The sequence below is a fragment of the Protopterus annectens genome, chromosome 12.part0, assembly GCF_019279795.1.
Source record: "Protopterus annectens isolate FY-2018-M chromosome 12.part0, PAN1.0, whole genome shotgun sequence".
In the NCBI taxonomy this organism is placed as follows: Eukaryota; Metazoa; Chordata; order Ceratodontiformes; family Protopteridae; genus Protopterus; species Protopterus annectens.
The window spans coordinates 716,076,280-716,092,576 of NC_056746.1; positions in this window are offsets into that span (position 1 = coordinate 716,076,280).

Here is a 16,297-nt window from a genome sequence, read left to right on the forward strand (position 1 = left end):
CACATATCCTCAGAACTCCCAGACTTGTAGTCCACAAACATTGGTGACATGAGTGACCAAAAGGACACTATTCATAATTTTTGGGTTGTCTCACATGAGACACGCATGTCTTTATGTCAAGATTAGACTCTATACTTCATTATATCTTTACTCCCGTTAACGTGACACTACAATAAATGAATAAGTATGACCATGTGGTAACACACACGTTGCACATTAGAGCCTAATTATGCACGTGTTCGGTGTATTTCTTTTACAAATAGACCAGTTTAGTAGTTGGCATTGCCGTAGCAGGCAGATCACAGGAATGATTCCATGTGTGGGAAAGTCCTCACATTTGATTTTTTTCAGCACAGCACTGACTTCGGACAATGTACACACTTCTGCATTTTAGCAGTTTCATCCTTTCCCTCTTATGCACAACCTATTATTCTATATACTGTCAAGGTTTGTAAGGGCACATTCATGTTATTTATGTCTGCATGTGGAATGAATGTGTTACAGAGAATGTATTTCTACATATAGATGTTTGCATGTGTGTATGCATATATACTTATAACGAACTCGCTGACCTCCACAGGGTAGTCCAATTAGAACCAATCCATCCAACCCTGGCATGCCTGGATCCATAATTTCATATCCATAGTTCCTCCACCCCCAACCGAGTTCAACATACATGCATACCATCCATTGTCCAGTTGCTATCGCAGCCATGACACACCTCCACACATTGCCCTCTCCCGAGCATTAGGGGTCTTACATGTATGTTGTCCCAACCCATGTATTCTCAGGTTCTCCCACCATTTAGTCCTTGAACATACCTGCCCTTGCTTGTGTAATGGTCGGATGGCCAAATAGTCTATCAATTTTTGGGTAGTCCCACCAGGGACTACTCTCTGTGTGTAAGTAGACTTAGCAGATCAACAATGTTACTCCCACTGGTAATATCCTGCTTGTGGTGTGAGAAGCAGTAATTTGCTCACTCTTGCCCAGCTTGATATGACATACACTGACAGTGCTATATAATACTGGGGTTGCTGTTGATTCCCATCTCATTCCTTTTGTATGCTTTATTGTTACATCATTCTTTTATATATATATATATATATATATATATATATATATATATATATATATATATATATATATATATATATATATATATATATATATTATATATCTGTACATACTTATATACATTTCCTATGCTGGGCACTGCTTAGACCCACACAAATACACTCGGACTTGCTTACTGGTACTTATATATGTTTACTGCTGCTTGTTTCTGCTTACACCTGCTTACTAGTGCCTTATTCATTATGACAGTGCCACTCTGATTGAATGACATTTAGTTAAATATTTCATGCGATAGTCTTATGTCGGTTTTACAGCAAAATGACATTCATTCCACATGGAAAATGATATGTGCTATAGTTGAGGTCAAACCGTGAATGCCTGTTCATTAGGCAGATCAGTTGATTCTGCATGTTTTTCTCTATTTGAATGAATTTAATGTGTAATCTACACTCAGCAGAGGGCAGCGATGTGCAAACATGCTACACTTTGCTTACACCTTCGATATTGCAGCAATTCAAATGTATAATAGGGACACAGGGAATCTAATTGTGAAAGTTCTGCGGACAGGGCTCAATATTCCATTACCTGCTTGTGTGTTTACTACTTCGATTTTATTTCACTGTTCCTGGACACTCTGGTATGCTTAGCATACATTTTGGTATCCATGGATACTGAATTAATGACTTACTATTAGAAGTGGGCTCTACTAGTCGGCATAGTAGGTTGTGCAACTGTCAGGGCATGTTTACACTTCTGTACAGCATTTGTACACGCCCCCTGCACTCGCACACATTTCCTGTGCATGTCGAGGTTGCGGCAGCGCACCCTCATACATATTCATATGGTGCTGCTGCACCATGTTTAGTGAGGACACTCAGAGCAAGACTAAAACCGTCCTTCTTGAATCCTGGGGACGAACTATATGACAGTGGATATAGGGAAAAAGAAGTTGATAACACCATTAAGAAAAGTCTTAAACATAGAAAGAATAAAGCAACACCCTATTTTTCTAATCAAGCTCTTGAAACAAGGCTCCCTTGTAGCTTCTATAAAAAACATAATGTACCCCTTTCACTTTACTAGTGATGTTACTGGTATTTTTAATATTATTAAGTAAAATTGGTCTCTCTTGCATCTTTTATGATGAAATTAGAACAGTGGTGGGGGATAAACCTAGTTTTGTCTTTAAGAATTAAAAAAAAAATCTCTTAAAAGACAGCTCTGCTATAAGAACAAGAATTATAGAGAGAAATAACAATAGGTTTATAGGAACACATAGGTGTTTAAAGTGCAACTTCTGTTCTTTCATAGATATGCTGCCTAGCTTTTTTCATCCTGTCACACAGACTGAGTATAAGTTTAACATCAAAGCAAATTGCCATAGTAGGAATTTAGTTTACTTGGCCTCTTGTAGGGCATGTCCATGTTTTTACATCGACAAAACAAATAGGTCATTAATGGAATGTATAAGAGGACATGCTTACTGTGTTAATATTAGAGATGCATGTAATGAACTTGCCAAGCATTATATGGATGGTGGGAATGAACACTGTTTTGGATTCAAAGTTATTGAACTTATTAGTATAAATAAACATGGTAGAGATCTTAAAAACTTTACAGAAACTTGCGAACTACACTGGATCATATTATTGCAAGCAGATAAGCCTCCTGGCTTAAAGGGTCTATATCACCAGATCAAATGTTTAGATTATCGAACACCTAAACATTGAACTGGTAAGACTGAAAATAAAAACCGCAAATGGCTCAGGGAAAGTCTTCCATTGGCCACAAAAAAACAAAACAAATTTAAACGCAAATGAAGTGGGGGGCTTGCCCCCCATACACCCCTAACTAAATATACCAACTCTGAGATTGCTGTACAGTAGATAAAATGGCAAAATCCAGCTAACGGTTAAGGGAAACCCTTCCCTCCATTAAATCTGCCATTTGCGGTTTTCTGCTTTCGGTCTTATCAGTTCGATGTTTAGGTATTCGATAACCTAAACATTCAAATTGGTGATATAGACCCGGCTTAAATGGAAGAGCCTCTATCAAACTAGTTTTAAAGGCAAGTGCACAGTAAGAATGTCCTATTTTTGTGGCTTTGTCCCCCCATTATTTTTGGCTTTTGTCCAGATTTTTTGTGCTAAGAGGTTGAGAGTTATGCTTGTGTGTGGGAATGCAGTATGAAAGGAGTGGAGACTGTGTCCCACGGATTCATGAATCCTCCGTGTAAGACTTAATAAGTCTTACTCGTAGGCTGCAGTTGAATGGTATGATGTCAGCGGGCCATGAATATGCATGAGGGCATGCTGACTCAACCGTAAGTCTTACAAGAAAGCAGGGGGCGTGTCGGACTGCCGAGCAGTCTAAATGTCCACGCCCCTGCAAGTGTTTCAAAAGTACAAAAAGTACACACACAAGAGCGAGTACGCCCAAATGTCCCTGCACCCAACACTACATTCCCTGATATTGTAAACCCCTATCATAGTTCTAAAACGCAAAATATTAAATATATTTTTTTAAATTCCCAAAATAGCTGGCCGTATTTGTGCGTGTGTGTGCGGATGTGCCCATTGCTTAGCTGCAGTTAGCAATTCAGACATGGAAGAGCATAAGAAAGAATGTTTATGCAAATCACACCAAACAGTAATAGCGTAATGGTAGGGCGTTCGCACAACAAAGAGGCATTCACGGTGCGAGTCCCACCACTCCCCTTTTTATTTATGTTTTAAATCAGTATATGAAATAATACCTGACAAATATGTTTAAACATTACTAAAAAGCAGTGAAATGGCCAATGTATCAGTGAAGAAAATAAATATTTTAAAGGATCCTGATATAAAATTGCCTGCAGTTAAGCAGCACTTCACCCAGAGCAATAGAGTTGCCCGTAGTTTAATAGCGCTTTATCTAGCACAATAGAGGTGCCCACAGTTTAACAGTGCTTTACCCAGTGCAATAGAGTTGCCAATAGTTCAATGGTGCTTTACCTAGCGCAATGTGTTTGCATGGATGTGCGCGCCCCGCCAACCAGGGCACCGTAGGGCACCGAGGAGCAACATGGAGCAAAGTTGCTTAAATGCAGCCACACCCCCTAGCCTGTCTGGACAGTATGAAAATAAAATGAATGACAAGGTTCGAACCCAGGACTCTGTGCATCAGAAGCAAAGTACAGAACCACTAAGCCAAGATAACATAGGGGGAAACATCCACTGTTAACATTCATATACTTACGAATGATAGTTTAACCATTACTAAGCAAGTCTGCAGTCAGCCGAGAATTTTACAAAATGGCCAGTCAGAAAAAAGTGCAGGAAATGCAGCATATTTAAGCCCCACAGGTGGGAATACACACCATAACTGATTGTAGCTCACATCTGCAGTTAGAATGTCTGGTGTCGGAGAGGGAACATGCTTCTGAGCGCAACGTTGGGGCATCGAGGAGTCCAAATACATGGTTTGGCTCCTTGTCCATCGTCACGAGACAAAACTCCTGCAGGGCCAGTTCCAAAGGATGGAGTACAAGGCAGAGGCTTGGAACCGGTTACCTCGTGACCTCACCAGTGCCACAGGCGTTCCTCGGATTGGTGAGCAGGTCTGTCACCACCATGCAGACCTGAAGAGTCGAAAGCAGGACTGCCTGAACCAGTGGATACAGGAGGCCCGTGGGATGTGGGATGCCCCACAACTGAGTATGTAGCCATGGAATGCAGTATGTAAGAATTGATAATGGAGTATGTATAACGGATAGGTATGTCTCAATATCCCCTCATTTAATTTGCAGCTGCAGGTGACCGTGCTATGAATCAGCAAGCCTATGCTGATAGGCTGCTAAGGCTGCACCACCAGGCAGGTTAGTGATTATTCTGCATGTATTGTTATATAAAATATGGGAGAGTGCATGAAAAAAAGTGTTGTAGTCCAATAATACAGCCATAAAATTGCCTGAATAAGTCCTCTGCATGTACTGTCAAATAAAAACGTCAGAGAGGCAGAAAAAGAGTGTAGTAACCCATTAAGAAAGGTAATATATGTCTGGAATAATATCTCTGCAGGCACTGTCATATAAAATAAGTGAGTGAGCCTGAAAAAAGAGTGTGCTAACCTATTAATAAAGGTATAATATGTCTTGGACATGTCTACTATATACACCGTTAAAACAAATAAAGGAGTGAGCCTGTGGAACAGTGTGTAATGTCATTAATAAAGGTCTAAAACCCAGAGTGTGTCTGTGTCACAGAGTCTGAAATGTTGTTGTACCCTTGCATTATACAAACAGTACTGTTTGAAAAGGTACTGGCAACCCAGAGTTGTGCAGTCCCATATAAAGTGGGTGATGGAAGTGCTAGTAGCTGTGAAACATATATAAAGGCCACAACAGTCAGTTACTGACTGGCATGAATAACTAAAGCTGGCACATGTGTAGCATGTTATATTTTCTCCAAAAATGTGAATGTGTGTCAAGAAATGCATGGTTCTGTATAAATCAAAGTGAAAATGTCATGTGAAAACATCCCAAATATGTAGATAAAGAAATATAAATGCAATCAAGAAATATGTAGCAGTAACATCTGCATCCTGGACAGTTAGTATGTCAGATATAGGTCAGGCATATATTGAACTAGCCAAACCCATTACACAACCTAATGTATGGTGGCAAGTGTAATAATACATGTAGGGGGCATACACTTGCAGTCACTAGGAATGTAGTGTAGATGAAAAGGTCATTAAAAGATGTTAACCGAGGTATTTTCTACACCCTACTGTATGTGCATAAACCATGCAATTCCACACATTAATGGGTATGTGTAATCTTAAATATTTGTTGGGACATATGTCCTACTGTTCTATAAATATTTGCATTTACATTGATGCATGTGCCCTGTTTGAACACCACAATCATGGTGGCCTGTTGCTACCAAACATCCCTGCATGCTGTTGGAATAACCACTGTGGTTCAATATATGAATGTGTTATGCTTGCTGTTCAACTGTTGTATCCTTGGTGTGTTGGATTAATGGGAATATTATTGCATGCTGTTACAACTAATCTGGAATGCTGTTTTGCTTATGTTGTAATTAAACACACCTAATCACAGAATGTATGGGAAGGCTGGTCCCAGCTGACCCACCTGTCCCTCCTCAGCCGGCGAGTGCACCTGGCACCAGCAGGTCCGGTTCCCAGCCCAGGCTCCCCTCCTCCAATTGGTCCTGTGCCACCTTCAGGTGGAAGTGCTGCAGGGGATGGGGCTCGTCCCCCCGTGCAAGCATGGGTGGAGAACGGCCACCTGTCACCCTTCAAAGGGTCCGGGCTGTGGTGCATAGGGAGATCCAGCATACAGTCGCTGATCCCCTACGCCAGCTTGAGGCGAGAGTGGTGCATCTCACGGGTTAGCCTGCCCGTCCTACGCAGCCCCCAGCACAGCCACCCTTGGAGCTGTGAAGGTTCAGTGGTGATTGCCCATGGATGGGGATCTTAGTTCCACTGTTACCATCTGTGGGCTTATGGGCTTGCGATTTCCAAACATCCGACCCCGTCAATTGTGTTCACCCACCCCATGTGTCATACATCATCCCTGTATGCGTCTTGTCTGTCTTTTCTGTTTACCTTCCCAACCTACCTCCCCAGACATACCTATTTCCTCTACCTCACTTCCCACTCCCACCTGAAAAAAAAAAAAAAAAAAAAAGGGCAATCTGTACCCACAAAAAAATTACACCCCATACATAGCTGCTCATTTTACACACATGTCCATCGGACAAACATGTAACCTGATAATTAGAATTGGCAGTACAGCATACTTTGTTGTCCTCACCCCTCTCCCAGTGGTGGAAGGTTTCAAATTTCACTCCAAATTCATTGCATATGCACAGCTGTTGCTGTTAAAGAAATGGGCAGCTATGGACCTTCCCTACACCCATCCTGCACATCCCGAGCTTGTTTACCTACTGTCTGTCCCTGTTTGTGCCCCCTTTTTCACCACTTTCCTATCTCCCCATTTTCTTTTATTTAAAAGAAATTAGCACGGGGGTTAGCGGAATTAAGCACTTTTAAGCGTAAGTAAGCGGGTTTAAGCGAGTGTGCGCATGTGTGCGCTTAGCTTAGTATTGCTAAGCATTGCGCAATCCCACGCAAACCCACTTACAACTGCTTAAAAGTGCCTTAGTCACTCTATGGCAGGGCACTTGTACTGCTCAGCAGCAAAATAAAATACCCCTGTCAGTCTCGAACCCCACACCTAGGACTCACAAGTCTGCATGAAGTACCACTAAGCCACAGCAGATATACAATAGCTTGGTGCTGTAAGAAATATATCATGCATTACAATGAGTGAATGTAAAGGGAAAATAGGAAAGCCATAGGAACACATTGCAATAACTACTATTGTATGCCAGTTAATTCTCTAATTTGAAAAGAAAGTACATACCCCCATGTATCCAGTGTTAGCATTAGGATGTGTGAGTAAACTTACACACTGAGAAGAGTGCAGTGGAAGAAGCAACAGTCAGGTTTCAGTACAACATGCATATCACTGACTACAACCCTAGCTTCAGATATGAGACATATACCAACCTTCTTACTGAGACAACAGTGTCCACAGCAAACAAGCATGGGCCCCGCCTTGCACAACTGAAAGGGCTATGCCTACCTAACCTAGCATTTTATAGCAGTGTCCTGCAATCACAGTGAGTACTGCAAATACCACACAGCAGGCTGCATGCAATAACTAAATGGTGGGCACCAATTGGTGCAGAGGTCATCACATGCACATGTGCAGATACCTAGAAAAGCAGCCTGTAATTGCTGTCAACACATGCAATAATATCATTGCACCAACTGAGAGAGAGAGAGAGAGAGAGAGACAGACAGACAGACAGAGACAGACAGACTGACAGACGGAGACAAATAGGCTGTAAGAGACAGACACTGAAAAGAAAGACCAACACACAGAGGAAACCAAAACCAAAAAAAAAAAGCAACAGCTACAACAGACAGAGGTGAGGAATACAAAGGTAAGGTATGTAACAGATATGTATTTGCTGGCATCTAAATGATGTGTCTGATGGGTACTCTACATACTGTGAATCATCCATATCTGGTAGCAGTACGTATCTATATGTATATGCACATGTGCATAGGGCAAGGGACATACTGCAACTGTTAGTGAAGGCTGGACATATATATGTTGTTGAAGGTTGCTATGTGCACATATGTATGTAGGTTGTAGTGTGTGGCATTGCAGACAGCAAGCAGTGCCGGTATATGTCATGTGGTGTTTAAACGCTGTGGGACTGAGCTACAGGCAGTGAGGCCAGCTACAGCTATACGGCCTGAGGACAGCAAAATGCATTCTGCACAACACTGTGCAATATTATTATATAACTGTATGTCTCACAACTGTTGCATAATTGACATCCCCACCATGAGAGGTGGGCGGTATATGTGCCTATATGTGCATCTATATGTACAAGACTGGATGTATACATGTATGTGTGTGTGTGTATATATATATATATATATATATATATATATATATAGATATATATATATGTATATATGTATATATATATATATATATATATATATATATATATATATATAGATGGATAGATATGGATATATATATATATATATATATATATATAGATAGATAGATATGGATATATATATATATATATATATATATATATATATATATATATATATTGAGAGAGAGAGAGATGGAGAGATAGATTGATATATAGATATAGAGATATAGATATATATACATATATAGATATATAGATATGGATATATATATATATATATATATATATATATATATATATATATATATATATATATATATATATATATATATATATATATATATATATATATATATATATATATATATACATATATGCATATATAGATATATATATATATATATATATATATATATATATATATATATATATATATATTGAGAGAGAGATGGAGACACGGGGTCATACGTACTACAACAGGTGCTTGTTGACCAAGGCATGGACTGAACACCAGTGTTGGTACTGCAGTGCCATACCCAATTCCAAAACACTTTACCCAGTAACTACCACATAGGTGGTAGCCTGCCTAACACTGAAGGTGTCGAAGGGAACATGGGACACAGGTGGACAGCAGCCTCCCCATCGATAATCACAGTGCCACACTAGTCTTGTACTCTGTCTACCTGGTATGTGTCATCAAAAAAGGTGTGTCATCTAGGGAAATATAGGTCAGTGTTCCCACCTACTCATCACAATGCCTCATGTGGTACGTACCTCACATGACAACTACAGCAAGTGGAAAGGCCACAGACATACCTCACAAAGAGTAATACTGCCCTCAAACACATGCCCTATGCAGACTGACTCACAAAACCACAGCTAGAGTGCATTGCATACCGCACACCCAGAGGTTACCTCTGCCGGACATACAGAGGTATGTCACACCCATAGCAGTCAGCCAACCACAATGTCAGCACCTCACAATCCCTCCAGGCTACATGACCTAGGGCCCTAATCCTCACCACCTCACTAAACAGCACATGCTGGAGGTACAGGTTCCTATGCACAAATATGCCATACTCTGGACTAAACCACCCAGCATTAACAAACAAGGCTCCTCATTAGCAGATGTCATACATACCCCTGATGATTGTTTGGAAGATAGGTAATATGCCCTGGGAGTCACCTCTGTGTAACCGGTTGACTGGAGCAAGTGAAATTACATTACATGTGTGTCAAAGGCCAGGGTAGCATATGGCTAGGCTGCTCTAGGCCCTAGGGTCAATAGCGTATTACCTAACTATGATACAATGCACACACACATGTACTCAGTGCAATACCTGCTATGTGAGGTGGAATGAGTGTGACAGTAAATGTGTGCAAGGTCTGTAAAGGTGGGATAGCTTAGTGAGAGGTTGTTTCTGTCATGGTAGCTTGTGTCCTAGGTGTGAGGCCAGAGAAAGATGTGTCAGTTATTGGGATGCAGACATAGCAGGATGGCATATGTTGTGACATAGTTCCTTGTGTACGACTGTGGTGTCCCATTGTAGGCTGAAGCAATACATGTATGCTCAGTAAGTGGTACTGCTGGTGAATCCAGCTCACATATGAACTGTTGTACTACCTGAAGCTGTAGGCCTAAACAGCACAGTATGGTGTATGCTCACATTCCCTGGTAACACCGTCTTGTGCATTTCCTGTAGTCTGCACAGATTACATACCTCAGGCATAGGCATCTGTAAGTATGGGCACACAGTACTGTAAGGTACACAGGTAATGCTCATCTGTGTCGGCATACATTTGTGTGTTGTATGTATGTTTGATGTGTTTGTAATGATGCCTATACCATGCCCGCAATCACATGTGTTTTACAGGGTATGTGTGTGTACCTAGCAGCATGTATACTGTGTTACAGCAGTATGCCAGCTATATTAACAACCATGCACATATGTTAGGTAGGGGTATGGCATCAACGACTATGGTGGTTTACTTGTAATACTGTAAATGTACTTTACATTCAATGCATTGGGTGACATATGTCTTCATGCATTAGCTTGATATATACCCCCGTGGCGAGGTTGTGCATTGTATCCCAAACAGTGTGCAGAGTACTGGTGTATACTGGTTTGTTATATGGAATGTGGCAGGCACTGTCAGCCAGTTGTGGGCTGAGCAGTGAAATGTGGTATTGAATGTGCGTATTCTCTGACAGACAAACAGATGCTATATATGGCAGTTAAGTGATATCTGTACTTAATAATGTTAAGTGTGCCACATGACTTGCTCACACATATCGTTTAATTCTCTTCCAGGGTTATTGCTCATCAATGCAATCCATCATATACAGCTGTGGAGGAACAGGCAATACATAACAGCCTGGTGCAGCACTATACACTGCTGTTTTCCAGGGCCAGCCATCACCAGCCTGAGCATACTGCACTGTGGCAAGACCTTGTTCGTCGGGTAAATGACATAGGCATGCATAACCGGACATATGAGCAGGTACGCCATCACTGCAGTGATTTAATTAGACATGTCCGGTGGCATGCTTCTGATATCCATAGACAACAGCTTGCCACAGGTGGTGGGGTGGCCATACATCCCCCCTCACCAGAGTGGATGAACTGCTCCTAATCATGGTGGCTCCTGGCCTACAGCAGCAACAGCATCACACATGTGTCATCATGGAGGCCAGAGCCACCCAGCATGATGACATGGAGCATGCAGGTAATATGCCCTAGCTGTAGACTACTGTTACCTGTATTGTTAAAAAATGCATATGTGAGATGTGTACTGTGTGTTCAGCAGTTGTGCTGCCCATTGTGTGCAATACAGATATTTGGAATAGTATCTTTACACTTGTGACTGTTGACTGTTGTTCTACTGCAGTTTAACACACTCACAGTAGCAGTGCCACAGTTGTGGCCACTGAAACACTGTGTCATATTCTTGTAGGTCCCTATGGTGTGACAGCAGGGCAGATGATACATGCTGGTGAGTGTGTTAACACTTTAATATTGGTAATGACATGTGTATGTCATAGGTGAGGTGTAGGCTATGTATACGTAACACACCTACGCATAATGCATGTTGTGCATGTTTGCTGTGAGACATTAAACATCTCAGTTAAGTCAGTAGCTGCCTCAATCACATGCAATACACAGAGCAGCAGACACATTTGTGACAACACTATAGGGCACATTGGATATGCATAGTTGTTACAGCTGTACACAACAGAACACGTTTATCATACGCAGTACATGAAAACATGCTACATTTGGCATTACCACACACCCGCTGTAAGGTCACACTTCAGTATCCCACATGTCAGGCACACACACACATGATGTACCTCAGGGATAGAGGCCTACCATGGGGCTGTGCAACACTCTTCAACACATAACACAGTCATGTTAGACAATGCTCCATATTGGACACCTCACACACCCATGTACAAAGTGGCTGTCTAATTGTGAACGTAGCCACAGCACTGCAGTTCAGGTACAGCATGCTAGGCAGTGGTCTTGCACACATTAGTAGCTGTGAGAGACCACAAGATGCATGATGATGATGGCACAGGGTACTACACCCCATCCAGTTACAGTGACCACAGAACTACTCAGGGGAGTCATTGTTGTGCACCTCAATGTTGTGTGTGTGCAAACATCTGCACCTATCAATATGCATAGCATGTTGTGTGTGTGCTTACATATGCCAGTATACACAATATGCACAGCAGTCGCCATCCGAACAAAGTTTCACATATATGTCATGGAATGCTAGTGGGTGTATAGGTCACATGACACACATTGGATATGTGTGGTGTTTAATGTTGCAGTTGTGTAGCATGCCATGCCATAGCTGGCACTGACATATCTGCAATATGTCCCACACTCACCATAACCACTGTACACTGGCCATGTCGAGCATTGGGATTCCTTCCCATCAACATGCACCACTCATCCCGTGTGTGCACATAGCATGCATGTGCTACACCTGTGCCCACTATTATCTGCTATGGACACAGACACTGTACTCAGACATGGAAATCTATGTGTCACACAGATGACACATGCAGCCATGGCATGTATACCTGTGAGTGATGGTGCACAGGGCATTGCAGAGCTGATGATACTTGCACAGCAATGTTGTGACCAGGTACACATTGTGTTCTAGGGTGTAGCCAATCACTGAACAACTACACAGTTACATCAAAGCCATGTACACTTCCATGAAATAGGGGCATCTACACTTGCACTGCATGGTCTTGTGCAACACATATTCTGCATGCAGACACATGTGTGGTGATTGTTTGCCTTGTGATACTGGCACCCACCTTCACCCACTATAGAGTATGTGTTGGATTGCTGGTGTGTGTGTGTATGTGCTGTAGTGAGGAGTGTATATGTGTGCATGTGTGCATGCCTCATGTGCAGACTGTAAAGTGTGCTTCCTGTCTTCCTCTCACAGGTGCTGAGTTAGGGGTGGCCGAAAGCAGCAGGGAACCTGAAGCCACTGCCAAGAATAGTGGTGATGATGAGACAGGCATTGTGATGGCACAGGAAGATTTGACAGGGTCTGTCATTGGTCCGCCAATCGCCAGTACACAGCGTTCAACCCCATCTATGCACACACTCATACTGTCAATACATCCCTCACCACCAGTGGCCATAGGCGAGGGACAGCATACAGATGGCATTGACCAGGAGAGTGTGGTACCCATGGCACTTGCATCCTCTCACAGCAGCCATAGCCGGATTCCTGGAATGGTACCACATAGACAGAGGTCCAGGGGTCCTCAGGGGAGCACCGCTGGTCATATTGCCCCTGGCAGACATGCCCTCACAGGTCTTACAATGTCCAGTATGTTCTGGGCTGTAATGCAGGCTCAGGCACGTATGGAACGGTACACCAGACAGGGACTTAGGGTGCAGAGGGCCCATTACACCCCTATCAATGACAGCATCTGTGACCTTACTGGTGCCATCCAGAATTACACCAAGGTCATTGATAGATGTTGGGAGGAGACAGTAGCTGCCCTCCACAATATGTCTTCCATGAGCCAGGACCATGTGGGATGGTTGCGACATCGACGCATGCCAGCAACAGCAACAGCTGGCAGTGGTTGCGGACTGCCCACAGTTCACAGCTGCTCCCGTAGTGGCAGTACCAGCCTTTCCATTGACGATCCCAGTAGACTATGTGCACATGGCTCTGGCCAGTCCCAGCAGGGACATGGTTCCAGCCATCATACCTCTGCCTCTGATGACAGTACCCAGTCAGGGTTGGTACCCGATACTGTCCGTAGCACCCCTGCCAGGCACAGGTACTGTGTCTGTGGCCAGAGACAGTGATCTGTACAGCCTAGCAGGTACAGTCTGTGGCTGTCCCACAAACTACCATATATGGCAGCCACATGGTGGAGCTGTGCGCATGCAGACACACACACACATCAACCAAACAACTAGGCCTCACACACACACACACACACACACACACACACACACACACACACACACACACACACACACACACACACACACACATTAAATCAACGTTGGCCCATGCTGTACTGTTGTCCCTCACACACACACAGACATGTCGATTGGATGGGTCAGTGTCAGGCTCAGGCAAACAACAACACACCCTGTGCATATGATGATACCTGTGTCGCCTCCTGTCATCTGTAACATTGATGCAGGAACAGGCTAACATGGTGCTGATGCACAGGGTGACATTATAGCAGTGTAGCAATATTAGCAAGTTGTCAACAGGAAAGTGTAATGACATCCTTGTAGGTATGTCTGAGTAGGCATTATGAATCACAGCTCTGATTGTCAATGTAGCATTGTTTACACCACTGTTAGGTCTGTGTATGTATTGTCCACCCATGTGCCACTTGGCTGAAGTGTACTGTGTTGCCAGCATGTGTTAGTGAGTGGACAGTACATGTGTGATGTGTGCAGTACAGATTAGCAAGTGTACATCTGTGAACATGTTGGGTGCGCACGTACGAGCATGGTGGACACATGGGACGTGTGGCATACCCTGTTGTACACATTGTTAACATCTCATAGTAACTTTCAATGGCCAGTATGCATTCTACTACAGTTATGTACTACCATGGGTCCACATGTGTGTATGACATGGATTGACACTATGCTGTGGGTGATACTGTTAATATCTGTCAATGATTTGCGGTCTGGTAGTATACACAACCTCAATAGCATGATTATAAGCAATCATTGGATGATGTCCTGACAAATGACACACAGATGTAGGGAACTCAGTAACAGTTGGATCCTTCTGGTACTATACTCGAACACTAACCAGTGGTATTGACCACCACCCATTCCTGGGACCACACCTGTTTAGCATATAGCCCCCTTTGGTACATGCATACACACTAAGGATGTGTCCATCCACATCTGGGAATGCATGCATTGGCCTACAATGCATTCCCTGGATGTGATGCATATCCTACACAAGGGTATCATACAGACAGAAACCTGTTGTCTGATACATGCTGTATAGCAGTAAGCTGGCTGTGGCATATTCATCCACATTTACTATACATACTAACCCGTCAGTACCACATTGATGGTAGACCTCAACATGCATGTTGGGTACCAATGTATACATACAGCCTCATGTTATGTCATGTGTCTTGGTATCCACATATCCATAGGTATTGTGGAGTCCCTCAGTGTATCACATAAGACATTAGAGGTCTGAATGTATATCCACAAGGCAGTTGTACACCTATACAGACTGTCCATTATTGACAGTCGTTGTTGTATATGAACATGTCTGACATATACCCCAGGCATATACCCTCACTCACACTACTCTTTAGTAACTGTCATGGGTTTGTGTGGCAAAGATGACCTTGGCCACAGATCACAACAGTGCACGGCCTTGCCACATACCTACATATGTGACCTACGATCTGAGAAGCAGCGGCACAACCTGTCAATGGAAACAGATGTATTCATGGGGTATGCAGGCTTCACACCTTTGTACTGATTGAGGGGACATGTATACATATATATTTGCCACACAGATACCTGATGTGTGCAATGCACTTACTGTTTTAATCATAATATGTCCTACCATAGTAAACCCAAAACCCACACAGTATTACCCAACAGTGACACAGACACTGTCAGTGTTTGCAGGATTCAAACCCCTATCTAACTATGTTATGATACTAGAGAGAGAGACGCATTAACATGGAGCGCTATTTGCTTTACTGGTTGGCTTTGCTTCTCCTGCTGTATTTGTAGGATGGTGACATCATCAGACTTTCCAAAGAGGAATGTACCTCTTTTAGTGAGTTTTCCCAGTCTCCAAAAAAGGAACACCTCTCAAAGGAAACTGCACACATACCCCCCACACACACACGCTGTCAGTTTTTGCAGGATTCAAACCCCTACCTTACTATGTTATGATAATAGAAAGAGATGCAGTAACATGGCGCACTATTTGCTTTACTGGCTGGTTTCCCTTCTCCTGCTGTATTTGTAGGATGGTGACATCATCAGACTTTCCAAAGAGGAATGTACCTCTTTTAGTGAGTTTTTCCAGTCTCCAAAAAGGGAACACCTCTCAAAGGAAACTGCACACATGATACTAGAGAGAGACGCATTAACACGGAGTGCTATTTGCTTTACTGGCTGGTTTGTCTT